Source organism: Amborella trichopoda, chromosome 9 (assembly GCF_054954075.1).
Source record: "Amborella trichopoda isolate Santa Cruz 75 chromosome 9, AtrichopodaSantaCruz75HAP2 v2.0, whole genome shotgun sequence".
NCBI classification, from domain to species: Eukaryota; Viridiplantae; Streptophyta; class Magnoliopsida; order Amborellales; family Amborellaceae; genus Amborella; species Amborella trichopoda.
Window position 1 is genome coordinate 4,407,890 of NC_142344.1, and position 7,900 is coordinate 4,415,789.

General features: G+C 34.0%; 1 long non-coding RNA gene across 1 annotated transcript; it reads right to left on the minus strand.

Moving 5' to 3' along the window:
• Positions 1–821: 821 nt before the first annotated feature.
• On the minus strand, positions 822–4,445 carry LOC148780316 (uncharacterized). The gene is made up of 2 exons (XR_016041070.1): positions 4,293–4,445; positions 822–1,282 (listed from the first exon to the last, which is right to left on the minus strand). It is a non-coding gene; the product is annotated as an uncharacterized LOC148780316 (long non-coding RNA).
• Between the last annotated feature and the right edge of the window lie 3,455 nt (positions 4,446–7,900).

The following is a 7,900-nucleotide window of genomic DNA, read 5'->3' on the forward strand; positions in this document are numbered from 1 at the left end:
CTCTTTTTTTTTTTTTGTTACCACACTCATTTTGCTTTTTTTTTAGATGGATCAGTACAAAATGTACTTCCAATAATTTAATAACTGATTTTTCATATCCTAAATTCATGAAAAACTCGATTAGATTCGTGCATCCGGGGATGCAAACTCTTCGATAATAGAGTAATCATCCTTCACGAGTTTATCTCCCAATGCAAGCTGTGTGTACTCTTGATCGCGGTTATTCATGCTTCTCAAAGTCAAGTAAATAGATTATCTTTTCTGAATTTTCAAGTCAATGGTTCATGGAAGAAGCATAAATTACGGTGGACCAGCACGTGAGACTATATATCAAAATAGCTGCCTGGTTTGACAAATTGCACATTCCTTACCCACTTGCCATATAATTTTGCAAGTTTGGAGTAAGTTTTAGTCTTCTCCATATTACAACGAATTGTCTACTAGATCACTTATCTTTGTACATAGAGGTCATATTCTCATTCATTAGATATTAAATTGGATGGCTTGGGATGAGTCACAAAGTCCGAGATTTTGTTTTTTGAAATTTTTTGTCTATTCAATGACACTCTTACAACCACCCATTTGAAATTTAAAAGACAAGAATGATTGTGACCTCTATGTACAAGAACTAAATAGTTTTCTCATAGACAATCCCATATTATAAACATGATTCTCGTATCTCTCAACTAAAATTATCAAACCTTTGCCTCTTTAACTAAAATTATCAAACCTTTGCCTCTTTGTTGATGTTTCATGAAACTCTCCCTTGGTGTTATGCCATTCTCATGAGTGCGTATATAATGCTTCCGCTAGAGCATATATTGCATAACTACTCCCTTGATAAGACGACCAATTTGGGAGGATCTTTTTTATTTTTTTCAATCTCAAATTTTTTGGTACAACCTAAGAATCACTAGATGGTTATTTTTAGAAAAAAATAAAAAATAAAAAGGAAATTGATGTTTGAGTTTTCTAACCCTTACATCTCACCAGCCACAAAGTTGGACGGTCTTCCTTCTAACTTGAGACATTATTGTATTCAAGTACATGGAATGCAATTAGGATTGTTTCTTCTTCTTTAATTGGAGGTAGTTTATGGGGGACAATGTTTGATTCTAAATAAAATGCGCGCATGATGAGGATTTTGTCAAGTTGCAATGAAAGTCTTAATATGTCTCTCCTATCATTAGCCACAAGTTGTAGGCAGCATGTGTCTGCATCTTGAATGTAGCTTTTCATCCTTTGTTTTCTTGGCCATTCCCATTCATCCCTCCATGAACAACTGTAGAGCATTGAAAGAGCTTTACGTAATTAATCAAACTTAAGGAAATGCTTAATAAACCAATGGAGATGTTGCATTGTTAGAAGTTATTAAATATTTGCATATTTTCTCTGTTTAAATAATTTCAACACCATCATAAAAAGTAATTAGAAGATATGGCTAAAGTCTCTTTCCCTCCCATTCCACTTTCTCTCATGTCAATAATTTTTTATTCACTAATTCTTAAGTAAATGGTTTTAGTGTCAATGCAAATTATAGAGATGAAGTCGAAAGATTTTGTGTTCCAATGGAAGCATACCGTTAATTTACTCCCTAGGGGAAATTTTGATCAAGGAATATTTTTAGGACCACAGATTTTAAGGATATAATCTATTCTGTTTGTTTACTAACCTCAATTAAAATTACTTATGGGTAAAAGGATGGGGTCATGGTGGTAGTACCCCTACAGTACTTTCAAAAAGCTAACTTTATCTACTTTAAAAAACTGGTAGGGGTTTGTTTTCCCCATTATGTTTCCCCCAAAAAAAAAAAAAGTAAAACTGCTTCCCAATTGTCCTCTAAACACGATCATTCAAAATTGGACGATGAGATCTAATTTTCAGAGAGCTCAACATCTTTTTACTTTCTTTTGAAATAGTAATCTAGTGATTCTTATATGGTTTCTAGAATTTAAGGAGAAACCAAAAAAAAAATTGCTCTTAAGCAAGTCCTCCTCCTGGGAAGGTAAATAATTCTTATATAATTTCTAAAATTTTTTAGGAGGAAAAAGGAAACACTTATTCCTCCTGGGACGGTAAATATACAGTATGCTCTCCGAGGGAGCACAGTTTATCAAATCACTGAACTGGTTTTTCTTTCCTAGAGCTAAGTTTATGTCTCCGAAAGTCCCAAGAATGAGCTGGTCCTCATTTTTTATTAAAATTTGGGACGAATGCATGCCTAAGATGGAAGAAGAGTCAGCTTATTTCCCGTCTTTATCAAACACTTCTGAGCTTCGGTGAACCAGAAAATTTTGGGTAGAGCCGGCACAGGTCTTGGTTTCAGAAGATGAAATGCCTCATGAAAACTCGCTTTCCTTACGGCTCAGGTGGGTTCCCTTGACCAAGCCACTGCCTATGAGTTGCCAGCTTTCACCAAAATAAAATCTTGACTTCAAAAACATTTAAAATTATATATATCACCCTAAGTCATCCCTTACAAAGACCAAGACCATCCTAGCAAATATGCAATAATAATAGCAAGGTCATTTCCATAGTAGACAGTATATAAACACACCTTGGGGTGGTTCTCTTCATCCCTCCCTCTCCTCTCTCTCATCATCACTGCTCTCTCTCTCTCTCTTTCTCATTCATTCATGGCTTCCAAGGCCCAAGGAAACCATGGAGGAGCTATGCTCCCATTCTTGTGTGCGTTGCTGGTGTTGGCTTGTATGGTACACAGTGCTGATGCGATGATTTCCGGGGGATGCATTCCTCGGCCTCGTTGCCAAGTAAATCCAACAAACACATGCGTGAGACAATGTCGACTTCAGCCTGCCGGGCCGGATCGGGTAGCCTGCATCATGGACTGCAGGTCGAATTCATGTGGGTGCGGCGTTCCTCCTTAAAGCACCGTTTGAGAATGAGGAGAGCCCAATGCTTAAATAAGGCCGAGGCCATCTAGCATTATGTACTTCTTCTTTGGCACACGTAGTGTCTGATGTTGTTCTCTGTAGATGTAGGCTTAGCTAGTCTTCTTCCCCTTAATGTAGCCTATAAGCCATCCACATGTAATTTTCTATGTTTTTCGTTTATATTAATTTTCTATGTTTTTTGTTTATATTTTCATTTTGAATGGAAAATGATAATAATCTCCTTGTACTAAAAGTAAATCATCTTATTGAAGAGATTTATCAAACTTTTAGCATTTAAAATTCAGAAACGTGATTTGTGGCCTTTCGTCATGCTAAATAGGAGAGTCCTAATTTCTAAATGTTTTTAAGCTCAATCACTTCCACTTAATCTCCTATGTCGATTTATCAAATTTTGGGTGTCTATCTTTGAAATAGATATGGAGAAAATTTTTGTTAGCTGCCAACCTAACATATTCGTCCTCCTTTCTCCGGGCTTGGGGTTAGCATGATTGGTTTGGGACTTGCGGCCAAATAGTTGGGATAAAGCTCACATAATGATAATACTGATAGACGTGTCTATCCTCTCACATTAACCCAAATATTTGACATAATGACCATGGACCAAATATAAACCAAATACAACCTATATTTCTCACACAATGAAAGTTACTTACACTCAAAATGACTTTCACATGACCTCACTTGGCGCTAAAATAACTCGTACTCATAACAATACTATGCCAATTGAGAAATTCTCAAACACAATGCCACTTAATAAAATACTATATATTTTCTCATGAATTAATGCAAACACTTGGATTACAAACTCAATAAAACTTTGTCCCCAAGTTACATAAATATAACAAAATATGTGCACATTGATCTAAAATCATGGGACGCCAATTATAGAGCTCAATTACCCAGTTTACCACCAAGGGCTTATATATATCCCTTGTACATGCCTACTACCGATAATGCAAGATCTTAGTATCAAGTTTAATAAAGAAAATAGGAAGAAAACATCATTGAGCATCAATCCACGTAATAATCAAGATGGTCAAAATATGAAGGGCTAAAATGAATTCAAGAGTAGGAGCAAGTATGCGGCACACCTAGGCTAAAGGGAGATATATGCAACATCATATTTCAGCATGGTCATTACAGAATTTTGGCACATTGAGGGCTTCGAAATTTGAGGTTTCTAATGTGATAAGAAACTCTTTAGCTTTGTTGTTACTCTAATGAAAAATCTCAAAAAATACATCATGGAAATTGCTCAACAAATTTAGCTCAATCTATGCCAAAATGGAGCATAACCATCAAGGCATGTGGGGAATAAGTTTAGCATAGAAAATTAAGATAAAACCAACTAGAAAATGATCAGAAGGAATAAATTACCTTGCTGTCGGGGAGAAGTTATATCAAGAATATAAAGATTTGATGGAGTAGAAACCTCAAGGTATGACCAACATTGGATGTGTGTTTATACGTTCTCTTTTTCTTTCTTTTTTTCATATTTAGAACAAACCCATCTTAAAGTTCCAAACAGCTAATTTCCTTGTCTTCTTCCTCAAAACTTGTAAAAATACGCTTAATACTATTTACATATTTATTTTTTGTATAAAAATATTTAGAATGAGCATTTACTTTTAGTATAAGGAAGTCACAATTATTCTTATCAATCAGATTTTAATTTGGATTGTTGTAAGTGTGTTATTGATCAATCTCAAAGTTCAAAGAAAATTTCTCAAACTTTATGACATACTCAAGCCACCCAATTTGATATCTAATTATTAGAAATGATTGTGACCTCTTTGTAATAATTGTAAATAGTCTTAATGAATACAATCTTATTCAGTTATTGACAAAATCTGATTTATTGTTATGACGCGGTGACTTGTGGAGTATACACAACATTTAATTTTCAATTTTAAAATTTTACTTTTTTTTTTTTGTTTGTTACCACTCATTTTGCTTTTTTTTTAGATGGATCTGTACAAAAATGTACTTCTAATCATTTAATAACTGATGTTTCATAAAGTAATCATCCTTCACGATATTTTAAGTCCAATATCTACACTTTATCTCCCAATGCAAGCTCTGTGTACTTTAGATTCATGCTTCTCACAGTCAAGTAAATTGATTATCTTTTCTTTATTTTCAAGTCAATGGTTTGACACTATATATCAAAATAGCTGCCTGGCTTGACAAATTGCACATTCCTTACCCACTTGCCATATAATTTTGCAAGATTTTATAGTCAATAGTCTGCTCAATATTATAAGGGAATGTCTACAAAGAGATCATTTATCTTTGGGAAATGTTTCTATACTTCCCCAGAAGTTCTATACTTCCTTTTCTATTTCAATTTAGATCAAATATACCATTGGTAGTTTGATCTAGATTCGACAGCTCAAAGTATTTTATTTTATTTTTTATTCTACAAATTAAATGAATATGAAATTTAGTATGTTCCATCATCTCAATAGGGCGTGCCTAAAAAAATATAAATAATATTTTCAATAAGATAAAATGACCAAAATACCCTTAAAACTTTATGGGGTGTTTTCGATCACTTTATTTTCTCAGAAATATTGTTTTTCATTTTTCTTTACAAATGCATATTTAAGAGAAGAGTGGACACGCAAAATATGGCATCAAAATGTTTTGTAGAAAAAATATTAAAAATAAAATAATGTGGAGGCGTGATATTGTTATTGGATCTATCTAAGCCATTCATTCAGATCTGATGGCTAGATAAGGGGATGTATATAAGTACATCAGGAGAAGTATAGAAAGCATGCCCTTTATCTTTTGTAATCATTCCCACTTATTAGATTTCAAATTGGATGGCTTGGGGTGACCGAAGAAGGCCAATGTTTTTTTTGTAGGATTTTATGTCCAATAATGACACTCTTATAACTACCGATTTTGAAATTTAAAGCACAAGAATGATTGTGACCACCATAGACATAAGATAAATAAATGGTCTCTTTGTAGACAATCCCATATTATAAACATGACTCTAGCGTCTCTCAACTAAAACTTTCAAACATTTCTCTCTTTGTTGATGTTTCATGAAACTCTCCCTTGGTTTTATGTTATTCTCATGAGTGCATGTACCATGCTTCAGCTGGAGCATATAATGCATACTCCTGCCTTGATCAAAAGACCTACTTGGGACGATCTTTTTTATTTTTATTTTTATTTTGTTTTAATCTCAATTTTTTTGGTATACTATATGAATCATTGGATGGTTATTTTTAGGGAAAAAAAAAAACAAAAAAAAAAAAAAATTTGAAATTTGAGTTTTTTAACCCTTAGATCGCATCCTCCTAAAACTTGGACAGTCTTCCTTCAATCTTGAGACATTATTGTATTTCAAGTGGATGGAGTGCAAACTACATTGTCAAATAAGAGAGTAGATGGAGTGCAATTAGGATTTTTTCTTCTTTTTTAAATGATGTAGTTTATGGGGACTATGTTTGACACTAAATACTAGATGGGGATTTGTCAAGTTGCAATGATAGTCTTACCATGTCTTGTCTCTTATCATTAGCCACAAATTGTAGCCAGCATGTGACTGCATCTTTAATGTAGCTTTCATCCTTTTTTTCTTATTGACCAAGTTGCGTTCCCATTTCCACTGTTCCCTCCCTAAACAACTGTAGAAAATTGGAATCCTTAAGAATGAGTTAGTTTTCATTTTTTATTAAAATTTGGGACGCGAATGCATGCATTAGTTGCATCCCGAGGTGAAAGAGGAGTCACCCTATTTCCCCATATTTATCAAACACTTCTAAGCTTCAACTTTGGCCAAAATAACACCTTAAACTATAAAAACATTTAAAAGTTTAGAGTGATTTATGTACGGACGTTAAATTTTTTTTTTTTGAAATACGAAATGCTCAATTTATAGATGGATATTACAAAACAAGGTCGGTCAACCCAGTTATATTTATTTTTTACAAAATTGGCCATTGTCCGAGGATTCCATTCTCAGAACGAATCTATTTTATTTTATTTTTAAATTTTTTTTGTAGGTATGGATACTAAAATTAAAAGTAAAACTAAAAAATAAAAATAAAATCCGGTCCAAGGATTTTCGGACTGAGGGCATTTCCTTTTTAATTTCTGCCTATAAACCAAGCATTTCTTATTTTAGAAAAAATACCAAGACCATCCTAGCATAGACATAGTAATTAATCACATCTTGGGGATGTTATCTTTATCGTTCTCTCTCACCATTACTGCTCTCTCTCTCTCATGGCTTCCAGGGCCCAAGGAAACCATGGAGAGTGCAGGTTGGATTCATGTGGCTGCGGCGTGCCTCCTTAAAGTACTTTGATAACGAGGAGAGCCCAACTCAGTAAATAAGGCCGAGGCCATCTAGCGTTATCTACTTCTTCTGGCACGCTTAGTATCTGATGTTGTTCTCTGTAGTCGTAGGCTTTGGCCCCCTTAATGTACTAAATAAGGCCTACAAGCCTTCCACATATAATCTTGCATCCTTTGGGTTTCTATTTTCATTTTGTGCTGGCAAAATGGGGACTAGGTTTGATTGATAGTATTTTAGGTAAAGGAAAATTTATCAAATTGTGCTTAAGATTTGAACAATTGAATGCTCTACTATATACTTACCCCCGCGGGCAGATGACTTATTTAATAAGATTCTTCTGATCCGAACCTAAAATCACTAGATGATAGTATTCTAATAAAAAATAAAAAAAATCTGTTTTGTATTTTTTAAAACTTTGATCTCATGCTTCAAGAATTGGATAGTTTCTATTCAATGTTGAGGCATTATTTTTTCCAATCCCATGAAGTGGGGATTTGGATTTTTTGTTTTGATATATATGTTGGTGTTCTAAGAATACTCCTAAACTAGGTTTTATCCGAGGGAGTATATCGAAAGTACATCGACGACGGGTTAAAACCCCAACCACAGCGTGATGACTAATGCCGTTCTTTTCACATAATTGCCCATAATTTAACTTAGGATCGAA